An 11,169-nucleotide genomic window follows, 5' to 3' on the forward strand; every position below is an offset into this window, starting at 1 on the left:
CAGTGCCAGATAACTGAGCAACGATAGAAATAATATTAAGCATCACCATATCACGAAGAGAGAGAGGATAAAACTACACAAGACTACCATGAAATGTAGTGAATAATTATGGGGAAGTGTGCACTCATAAGGAAGGTATGTGCAAATTATTTCGACATTTCATCCACTTAAACTGTGTACATGAGCTAGCATGTAATATAAATGGTATCAGATTAAATGGCATATGGATTTGTCCATTTACATTACTTATAAGAAAGCAAATGACAAGCCTACATTTTACAAGACAATGCTGCTCTGCACTAAGGCTAAATGTCTTTGATTTTGGAATTTTAGAATCCAATATTCAAATTGTTTTTCAGTGATAAAAGTGTTCCTACCCATCTCAAATCTGAGTATTATTAGCACATTAGCATTATACGAGTGTATCAACTGCACTACCAAAATAAATGAAACAAGTATCCTCGGTTTTGCTGTTTCTCCCATGGTTAAAATTGTCTTTGGATTATGCAGGGACGTCAACAGTATGCAAATCTGCCCCAGCGATCACATCCATGCAGTAAGCGCCACTCAATCTGCTCAACATAAGTTATAGCAAGCTAGCACTCATCTGTTTCCATAGCATTCTGCCTTACTGAGATATCATTTTATCTAAGATTGTAACTGTAATGTAGGTAGGTTTGTAATATTAAAAATCTCACATTGCCAAGCCAATAGATGCCTGCTACATGATAACCTTTACTCTTTCACAAGACGTTTCCAAGAGGCAAGAGAAGAAACAAAAGACAGAAAATGGATTAGCTATCTATCCAATGCATTTTAGTGTTCATATAGATTTTCTAATAATCAGTCAGGTTAACTAAATGCAGTATTTTTTACTTGCAGAAAACATTCAAATAGGAATGCTCCATTCAAATTAGTTTGCTTTGCATTTCAGGTAATTTTAACACTATCTCCACCTCCCCCTTAATTGCTATTCTTCAAGAAAGACGCACACTTTCGCGCACAGGGAACTCCGAGTTCACTTGCCCCATGACTACAAGGCTGTTGGATCTTTACCATTTTTAAATACTGATCTACAGAAAGATAGCAACTCACTCCTTGAGTTCCACAGGTTCTCCTGATTCTGCCTTCATCTTCAGCAGTTTTATCAGACTCTCATTCACTCTTTGCACAGCTGGCATCATCTACAAATTTTCATGATTATGTGTCATTATCTACACTCTGCTCAATCATCAGCAACAACAACCATAGTGTATTTTAGAGATAAAGATTTTCTACATACAGATTTCTAAAATTATATTGATTTTCTCTGTGTTATCACCTCTCAGATCTGTGTAACTAGAAACACAAGGTTTAATGCTGCATTCATTGTTGTAAAATAATTTTAAAAAACTCAATGACAGACTTTTGCACAATTAGTTCCATTTGCCAACAGCTAGTAGTCAGTTAAATTTCTAATATTTTAAATCCATTTCCAGTGTCACATATTTGTCAAGTAATCTTGACATTGTTATTGCCATTTGACTTTGCTATGTCATCTACTTATTCCAAATTCATTTTACCAAAGTCTTTGCAATTTAGTCACATCATATTTTCTAGCAACTCCACAGAAAATTCTAAAATTACTCAGTGTTTATTATATGTATTATTTTAAAATTGAAATATACCACCCTATCGACAGATACAGGTCAAGGGATGAATGAGTGACAGCATTGTGCTCTCCCTTATCCACATAATTATTTAAATACAAAAGTGTATGTGCCAGTGAAATTTCCAAGATTGTTAAAATCAAACCTTTTCGTTTTGCAGAGCTGAAGTAACTGACAGCAGTATCAGAACAGTCCAATGCTCCACCGGGAGCGATGTAGCACAGCATCAAAAGGTTTGAAACTAATAAATCTCACTTGCTGTGGATTGTAACATGAGATGTTAATATATGAGCCTGCTAGGGAGAAAGGTCTGCTACAGGTTTATAAAAAGTACTAACAATGATGGTGAAATGAAATGTGTGTATTTTTACATTTTATGAAATAACTTTGGAATAATAGTAAATGATGGACAAAGCATCTTAAAAAATGTTAATTTCCAATTTTTAAAACTCATTATTTACATTTTGTATAAAATATTTTGTCTTAATACTGAGCGTGGGATCTTATCTATCTCTCTCATTTACTCTCTCTCTCACAAAAAGCAAAGCATGCAAACGAAGACAAATACTTGCACATGTACACTTTGCTTGTTTATGATCTTAATCTTAATTAAAGAAATTTCTAAACCATACTAAAGAAAATTACCTGTCTATCTGGAAATGAGTTGAACTTTTTTACCATTATGTCTCGAATCTATCGTCCAAATCAAATCATTAAGACTTCGGTGGGGTTGAGTAAAAATGCCGTTACAACCAAAGAAAGAAAATCATAGTGGGAAAGGTATTCAATGGATACCAATATCATCAGAAGCCAAATCCCACACAAAAACATGAGAAAACAACAGACATTTACACTATGTCTGTAAAGATTAATTCTTTATCGCTCAATTTCCATATTAGCAAAGCAATCAAGCAAATGAATTACCCATAGATGTTTCCATACTGTCTCCTGTAACTCTCCAAACTGTCAAATATACCCTACCAAGAGAAGGAATACTGTAATAGATTAGTCTGTAGATAAAGCTACTTTTGGCTAGCAAGAATTAGGAATATGTGTATTCCCTCCCATGATCCACCTGCAGTTTCTGTAAACAATGAGTACAGAAAGATATGTCAGACAACATGATTCTTAATAATGTAACCATTGTAGTAAATTCTTGAAAAAAGAACCCACTTTTTAAATTCTGTTTAAATAAATGAATGTAGGTCTAATGGTAAAGCTGATACTACTGGATGATTTTTTTCAAGGGAAAAAAACAATAGTATTTGCAAAATTAGATCAATAAAAATGCAATACTTTACATGCAAATGCATGAATTGTAGTACCAAGCAAAGGAAAAGGGGTTGGCCCTGTATTCCCTGCGTTTTAAACGTGTCATACACTTGACACTTTTTTCTGTTGTTATAAACAGAATAAAAAATATACACACACACACACACACAACCACACACACACACACAAAATACATCATGTTCCATATCATACTCTATAAATACATTTTCTCAACTCTAATATTCTTTACTTCTCTAATTCTGTAATTAGCTTTAATTAAAATGTAATGCTAAAAATATGATGACTGCATATCAAGGTCTGTTAAAACTTGCACATGTACTTATTAACCTGATCAGTACTAAACTGTGTTTTTTTTTCTTTTCTACTGTTCTTTTTCATGCCTGGAAATTATTCAGCAGCATGCCCTATTATCTTAAGAAACTTTGCTTCTATCACAATTTAACTCACCTTATCCAAATGACAAAAAGTATAACAGCACCAACAGCAAGCCATCCTCTTGTAGACAGTATATTTATCAACTCCATCCTGGTTACTGCAGCCAAGATCATTTGCACAAAAATGCTTAAAATGTTGGCACTCAAATACTTGTCTGAGCATATTGTATCATATAAGTAGTATGTGATGTGCAGATCTGAGCTGAGCATAAGCATATACATAGCATAAGGATAACAATGGCTGTTAAGATACAATTGAATTTATCACACATAGGGTTAATGTTTTTCAAATCAATTCATTTCAATCTCACTTTATACTTAGAATTAAAGGCTTTTACTGTACTGTGTCAGAATGGCAATGTATAAACACTAAATCAGCAAAACCAAAAGCAAACTGAATATTATACTTCCTCTATTATATAGAGGTCTTTTGTGACACTTTATCATCTTCTTGTCTGTGACTCAATATCTTAAAATCTGAATTCATATAGGTTTTTGCCAAAGCCTTTTGGTTGAACCAATGTTAATGATTCATTGACTTTGGTTTTTTAAAACGAATCATAGCTGCAGTAACATATATGTTACACATAAAGAATCACAATCAAATGAATGTTGCGAAATAAAGCAATACGTCTTACTATCAATTGCCCGCCTATATGTCCTTAAAAACCAACGTACCATGTAAACACGAACTTGTATATTACACGTCCCTGATGTAAGTGGCTATATATACAGTGCATATATAGCTTGTGTACTTACTGTAAGCATATAGTCGGATTTGTCTAACACTCTTCGACCAGGCTCTATATAGTCAACATCCCACTTAAGGATAGCTGAAAAAAGTTTTTAACAAGACGACTGTTTGTTCGAAAATGCGCTTTGTAAGGACAGGGCCAGCTGTAGTTCAAAATACTTTAAAAAGTGCGTCTGTTAGCGGTTAGTGGCTACACCAATGTCTGGTGCAATAGACAGGACGAATTTCGAGTCGACTATATCTTTAGCAAGTCATGTGCACTGATTACTTGTTGGCAGTTCACTGAGAATGTCAGTTGGAAATGAATATGCGACCTGCTATTTCAGAAGTCAGAAGCTGAAGTAAATAAATAGACGTGACATTCCCGTGGTCACATATCTAAAATGTCAGAGTGACCGCTAAAGGTCCGATTAGCCTCGTAAACATTCGCTGACACCAATGGCTGCGCTTGTTCTTGGGTACATGGTCGAGATAAGTATACGGCTGGCTGGTTCTCTGCCCCTCTAATTCCAGCAGACCTTAACCATTCCTTCCTATGAGTACCTTTCGATCACCGCCAGCAGTTCTGTCTAGCGCGAAATCACTACAGGACAAGGATATTAAACTTCTTTTGAAATTGAACGTCAGAGGCACATTACTGACTGGCGGAGTTATATCACTGAATCAGTTTGATCCAATGTAGTTTCATTGTGTCATCTCGCTTTTGGAGCGTAAGACAAATGTCGTCTGCTCTTGCCGAAGATGGATCGAAATGCAGTAAAGAATAAGCCGATCAAGAAAAGGAATTCGTTGCGTGGTGTTACCTATTTATTTTGGATCAAAATTCGACGACCATTCGCTTTTGCTGTTATGGAACTTTCTATTAGTTCTATCTTCCCTTTAGTTATTGTTTTACCTTTATAAGTTCACCTGCTGCGTCTCATTGCATCTCCCCTACGACTGGTACTTCCAGCAGAAGAGAAAACATAGTAAAAATTTGAGGTACAAAAAGTATTTTAACACAGAATGCAGAAAACGTATAGTACACAAGTACTTAGTGTTCTCGATAATATGTGTTGCTATAGGGGAGGAGACGGCTGGTCATTTCGCCCCTAAACCATATCGTCCCAGCCACGACCATAATTATCGTCCCAAGTATAAAGACCACGTTGTCCCAACACCGAAAGCCGATCGAATCGTCCCAGGCCCCCCAAAATGTCTGGCGACTGACAAACATCTTATTTTCACTTATGACTGACTACATATGAGTCTAAGATCATCAAGAGTCCTCATTTTTCTGTAGCTGAGGTTCGCCTGACATGAATGTGGAGATAAACTGTGTGATCGGGATACTTCATCTTTCTCCGTCTACGCACACACAGAAGCATACAAAGATGCTAATGGAGAGAAGAGGTCTGTATGCTGGTCAATCTTCTATCATTCTGCAATACTAGTATGCAAATTTTTCACGATGGAGAGTTACACAGGCGATCTAAGGGTGGTGTCAGGTTACACTAGTATTGCCGAGTAAGACGAGTGCTATGCGGCAAGTAATGAATACCGCAAAACCCGAACAACTATATAACAAATTTTTCAACTGCAGAGTAGTCTAATGCACAATGTAAAAGTAAAAAATACTAACTTTTTTGAAACTGTACTAGGACAGTGCAATATTTTTTCCTTAAGTCTCGGGCAGGCAGAAGGGGCCATGAGACGAAGACAGCGTTGGACTGCGCACTTCAGAGTGATAGGAAAGCAAAGAAGACAAAAATAGCTAGTTGATAGTTCTCCCCTTTTTATGTAGATTTCATAAAAAAACTCATTACCATTTTCCCTTCGTTCCATGCCGCAGTGTGTGTGTTGTTTTGGGTGTCCCTACCTAAGGCGTGCTTGGCGAGTTTACGCTGTTGACGGCGTTGAGTCAGTTTGTTTCTAGCCGTCATATTCTCCTTTTTTGCGTGGGGTATTTCCCCATGTCCCCCTTTTTTAGAAATTAAACTTAGTTTTTATATGTTAATGAATGTGTCTTGCGTCGTTCATTTTCTTTTAGTCTCGCTTTTTTAGAGCCTTTCACTGGCCTCATAGTCCGGGGGAGTGACAGTGGGTTGTAGAGTGTAAGCATGCATCTGTGTGTATCCGGCGCCACACAAGAGGTTACGTAGTTAGGCAAATCACGTTAGTCTAAGTAAACAACAAAAAACACAGCTATATATGATCACCACGTCTTTATTAGATACCAGAAGCAATATTAGATGCACTCAAAACAACATTCTAACCCTTTCTTGGGTTAGCCGTAGCCGTAGCCGCACCATAGCCAGCGCCGTTAGCCAGGATCAAATAACGCCATAGCCGCCCATAGCCATAGCCAGTAGCCAGCTCCTAGTAGCCTTCGATAATAGCCACCATAGCCGCCATAGCCCAAACCGTAGCCAACACCTCCGTAACCCTGCAAGATAATATGATGAAGCTTGTGGTTATGTACGTCTTTGGCGGTTGTATGGTTCTTCCTTCATGCAGTTTAACAGTTTACGTATTTTTAGAAATCAGCAGGACTGTGGTAATACCTGAAGAAAACGAAAGAAAAATAAACGAAAAAAATTAAAATTAAAGAAAAAAAGAGATAACAGGAGGAAACAGGATTACAGGAGATAGGAAGAAGAGACAAAGAACAAAAAAAAAAGAAGCAGAAACTTAGCAATTACCGCCATATGGTAGCCGTAAACCGCCATATCCAACGCCACGTCCTCCAAGAAGGTAGTAACCTCCCATGGCGCTAGCACCCAGCGCAAGAGAAGAGAGAGCGTGACAGTCTTCTGCAAAACAAGTGACAGATACTGACAGTCAAGAGGACTCAAATATAGATAAATAATCTAGGGTAATGACAGTCACTGTTCAAAGTCGTGATGAAGTTTTACAGTACGCGGGGACAACGTTTCTCAATTAAGCAGAGCTCGGCTATGATTTCGCGTGGTGGGAGATGAGGGTGAGTTCTCCTCTCTGTGTCCGTCACTTAAACACAAAGAGCTGACCTAGCGACTGCTACTCAGCTTCAGGACAGGGTGGGTGTTAAGTAAACCCTAACAGATCTGAATATCGAAACATTCATCTTAAGCGAAGTCGAAAAGAGGCGATGTCTCAGCAAGTCCACGATAATGAAGGGAATAATATAACTTGCAAAAGCGACATACGTCAAAGTCACTATATGTTTGACATACAGATTTTCCACAAAAAATGGTAGGATAATGGGAAACTAGAAACTTCTAAACTCTAGGAAGACCAGTAGTTTCACTTTCTCGTTTGATAACTTTTAATGAGCATATTGGATTTATTGGTAAAACTGAAGAACGAAGCACGTACCATGTCGATGTTATGCGCCTGATCCAGAGTAGTGACGGAAAGCTCGACGAGATGGTGTGTTTCAGGAGCAGTGCTGTATGTGCTTAAATCAAATTCTGAATGAAAAACACAATTATTTGTTTATGGCTTAGTGAACATAACATCCTCAAAATCGCTCGAAGAATAAACAAATAACGACCTTTACTGCATGACTTTCCAGCTTCGGCCGTCGATGCTCGTCAGCAATTTGGAGAGTTTTATTTTCTATTTTATGGATGACAACGGGGTTGTTATGCCTCAAAAGAGTACAAATCAGCCTACGGAGAGGTTCGAAATCAGCATGCTTATGGGTGTCCTTGGGTTTTTAACTGTTGCTCTTTCTTCTCCGGGGTTGTTTTTAGATGTTTTAACATAGGAAAAGGAAACAAGACGACCATGAGAATAAAAAAGGAATGATGTTGACCAACTCCCGAACCCAATAGCATCGTGTTACCACGAAATAGAACAGTTCGTATGTTAAAAATATGGACCACTATTAGGTATGCTTATTTGTCGAATATGCCACAGAGCTAGTTAAAAGGATTAGCTAATATGTACCGACATAACAGCTGGGCCGCACACAGTTTGTGACCATACATGGAGAACATTCGACTGACTCTGGTGGTCAGTAAAGGAAATGTGAAGCCAAGGGAGTGCGTTACTGACCTATGGCGAGTGATAATCTCCAGAATTGTACTTGAAAAACGCGAGGTAAACGCTAACAAACTGATAGAAAGGTTCCTCTGGGCACGATAAAGAGAAAGTTTCACCGTTCTGATTGCAAGTGAGTTGCCTTTAATAAATAACTGGAAGCTGAAAGTGTTACCTAAGTTCGGGATTTATTAAGAAACTTGTAGCTGTGATAGTGTTCACTGAAATAATTGATGATTAAAAGACATAATTTAAACCGTGTTACATCAGTATGACTAGGAACTCATTGTCTCTGTTCCCCTTGTCACCTTGTCCTCTTTTTTCTCTTCTGTCACCTTTTTTTTTTCTTCTCGCTCTTTCTCTCTCTCTCTGGCTTCCTCATGTGATGGCGGCACTCTCCCGGTGTGTCCAGACAGGGCACGCCCGGTCACAGGCTCCTCATGAATAAGCAATGAATTCTCCGTCTTTGAAGCAAATTCTTGTGGCGTCTATTTTCACTTAATGGGACTGTTTCTGTGGCCTCGATTATCATATTTCTTCCGTCCATCTATTTTTGGATCACAGCAGTGTTTATTCCAATGAGGGTTTATTTATATTGTGTTGTGTGACTAGCAAACTATGGACAGTTTTTTCTTTCTTTCTTTCCAAGAGAAAGAGCATGTGTTAAGAAAACACATTATTAGTGGGGAAGAAACCTGCAATATTAGTCTTCAGTACCCTAGAAGTTAGAAAAAGTTGCCTTTATTGTTGTGGGAGTTCCTGAAGCTAAAGTCCACCTAAAGTGAGGTTGTTAGGCGTTTTGAGCACGCTGTCAACAACCAGGCGTTAACGTAAATAATAGTTTGGAAAATGTAGATTTAATTTTTTTTATTTAATTCATGACAGCATTGTATATAATCGAAAACTATTTTAGTATATCACAGACAGCAGGAATAATAAACTTTGCTGCTCAACAGCTGTAAACAAAATAAGTGTAGCGAATGACACCTTCCTCATTATCTATATGTAAAGATTAGCAATTTAGAAATGTCTATGACATATACAATGCAGCTTTTCCGTTCCGGGCACACATTTCATTTTTCTCGTTATTTTTGTATTTGTTTACCTAATGTGTTTTTGTTTTATTAATGAACGCTTATGTTACACTATGATTCTATGTCTAGCAAGCAAGCCTTTCGAGTTTTTAAGCAAGATCCATTTATAAACAAAAATACAAATTTAAATCTTTTTAAATATATTTTAGAGATCACAGAAATAATTGTGTGAAATTGTTTAAGCAAATCATTTTCGTAATAGCGATTATTTCATAACTATGTTTCTCTCCCAACTCTCACCTTTGCACCCTTTTGTTTGCATTCATTCAGCCAGTGCTCACGAAAGATAAAATATATAAAAAGGTTGGAATCTTTAAAGAATTGGATACTGAACTTTTTTCTTCAATTTGACGAAGTAATGTTGGGACAGCAACACGTTCAAGAAGATGCAGATGGATAATTGCATTGTCCCTGCAAATACGATGCGATATCTTGAAGAATGAAATATGTTAAATATTCTTACCAAACCACATCAAGATCACAAGCCATCAACTAGTTTTCTCTTTTTATGTTCAGTGTCTTCTGCAGGCAATGCTTCTCGTGAACTTGTGATAACTTGAGATAACTATAAGGAGAACCTATGACATCAAATTTGCAGCAATCGCTAGAGATGCACATTCTCGTGGTGTTTTCGTGTTTTCAAAGGGCACAAGGCTCGGATGCAAGATACAGGCAACATTCATGACGGCAAACTCGATCAGTCTAATATTGTTGTTCTAATGCGTTAGTATCAACCACTGCGCATGCGTGCGAGATTCTTCGAGTCGCTAAACAAATACTAATGTTTTTGCGCAAAACGGTTTGCATTTTACGATTATGCAAGCACATTGAATTGGAAGTTTGAAACAATTAATTGAAACGAGTACAACAGATCATCTAAATTTTTTAGGGATAATAGCATTACCGTATTTTATGTACTTTGTAAATTGTGTCAATATACCTTTATTTTACTTAAACATTATTTGGAAACACAGCGTTTAAATAGTTAATTCATTTGCAGGGAAGACATGCCGCAGCTTTTTTTTTTTAAATTGTGTGCAAAATTTACTCTAGCTTAAGCTGAAAAAAAAACAAAAACAAAAAAAAGGAAAATCAACAAAAGAAAGCTAGTGGAAGGGTTCCCAGCGAGCTGTGGTCATCGGCAGATTACGGTGAATTTGTATGACGATGCACAACGTTGGACATGTAAATTTTCTATAGCATCCTCATGATGACAATTGGCACCATTTCGTCGGTACCATGGTCTGTGAGAAGAGTCACGTGATCAGCTAAAGCAGGCAAGTATATAGCTTAGAACAAGTCAGTGTTAAGTACCACCTCGAGGTAGAAGCACTTTCTCTTCCAAAATAAACATGTTAAGTACCTCTCTATAGGAATTACCATCTCTGCTTCGGCAGCCGTAAGAAGCGCGCAAGTCTGAAGGAAGGAAGCCTCTTCTTTGAAAACGCTATTTCTTCTTCTTGCTGGTATTTGCGGTCTAGACAGTAGAAGGAAAAACGAATTTATATTATATTACCGCTCCTCCCGGACTACAAGCAAAGAAGCAGTGAAGTATGACCACTGTCCGTCAAGGGGTCAGTCCCGAGCGACACTGCCATTTCTTCGTCCGTATATGGAGCTGCAGTCTTCGTCCCTGGGATGTGTGCATTGTGTCTAACGAAAGCTAGTGAACTGTGGTTTATAAAGGAAAGGAATACAGTTTATGTATACCTCACATTTTTATTATTGATTCGTCCTGTTTGTCAGAGACGGCCTTCATAATTTTGAAGAAATCTGTATACAATTATATTATAGTTGTATCGTATTCTGCTCATCTGGTTAACTCTATAATAATACTAATTTAACATTGTCTGTAACTGTGTTTTCAACTGGTTTGCGCACTCAAATGGGAGTAAGTAATAGTGCGATATCGTGCGAACGTGCGAAGCATCTGAGTGGGT

At 37.5% G+C, this 11,169-nt stretch overlaps 2 long non-coding RNA genes across 3 annotated transcripts; both read right to left on the minus strand.

Moving 5' to 3' along the window:
* Positions 1-508: 508 nt before the first annotated feature.
* Positions 509-2,334, minus strand: LOC112560002. Its single transcript, XR_003098458.1, has 3 exons — positions 2,295-2,334; positions 1,096-1,184; positions 509-572 (listed from the first exon to the last, which is right to left on the minus strand). It is a non-coding gene; the product is annotated as an uncharacterized LOC112560002 (long non-coding RNA).
* Positions 2,335-2,435: 101 nt separating this feature from the next.
* LOC112559894 lies at positions 2,436-4,762 on the minus strand. Of its 2 annotated transcripts, none has more exons than XR_003098432.1 (3): positions 4,674-4,762; positions 3,390-3,474; positions 2,436-3,044 (listed from the first exon to the last, which is right to left on the minus strand). It is a non-coding gene; the product is annotated as an uncharacterized LOC112559894 (long non-coding RNA). The 2 variants fall into 2 exon arrangements; XR_003098431.1 differs by lacking the exon at positions 4,674-4,762 and adding an exon at positions 4,055-4,115.
* Positions 4,763-11,169: the final 6,407 nt, after the last annotated feature.

Source organism: Pomacea canaliculata, linkage group LG3 (assembly GCF_003073045.1).
Source record: "Pomacea canaliculata isolate SZHN2017 linkage group LG3, ASM307304v1, whole genome shotgun sequence".
NCBI classification, from domain to species: domain Eukaryota; kingdom Metazoa; phylum Mollusca; class Gastropoda; order Architaenioglossa; family Ampullariidae; genus Pomacea; species Pomacea canaliculata.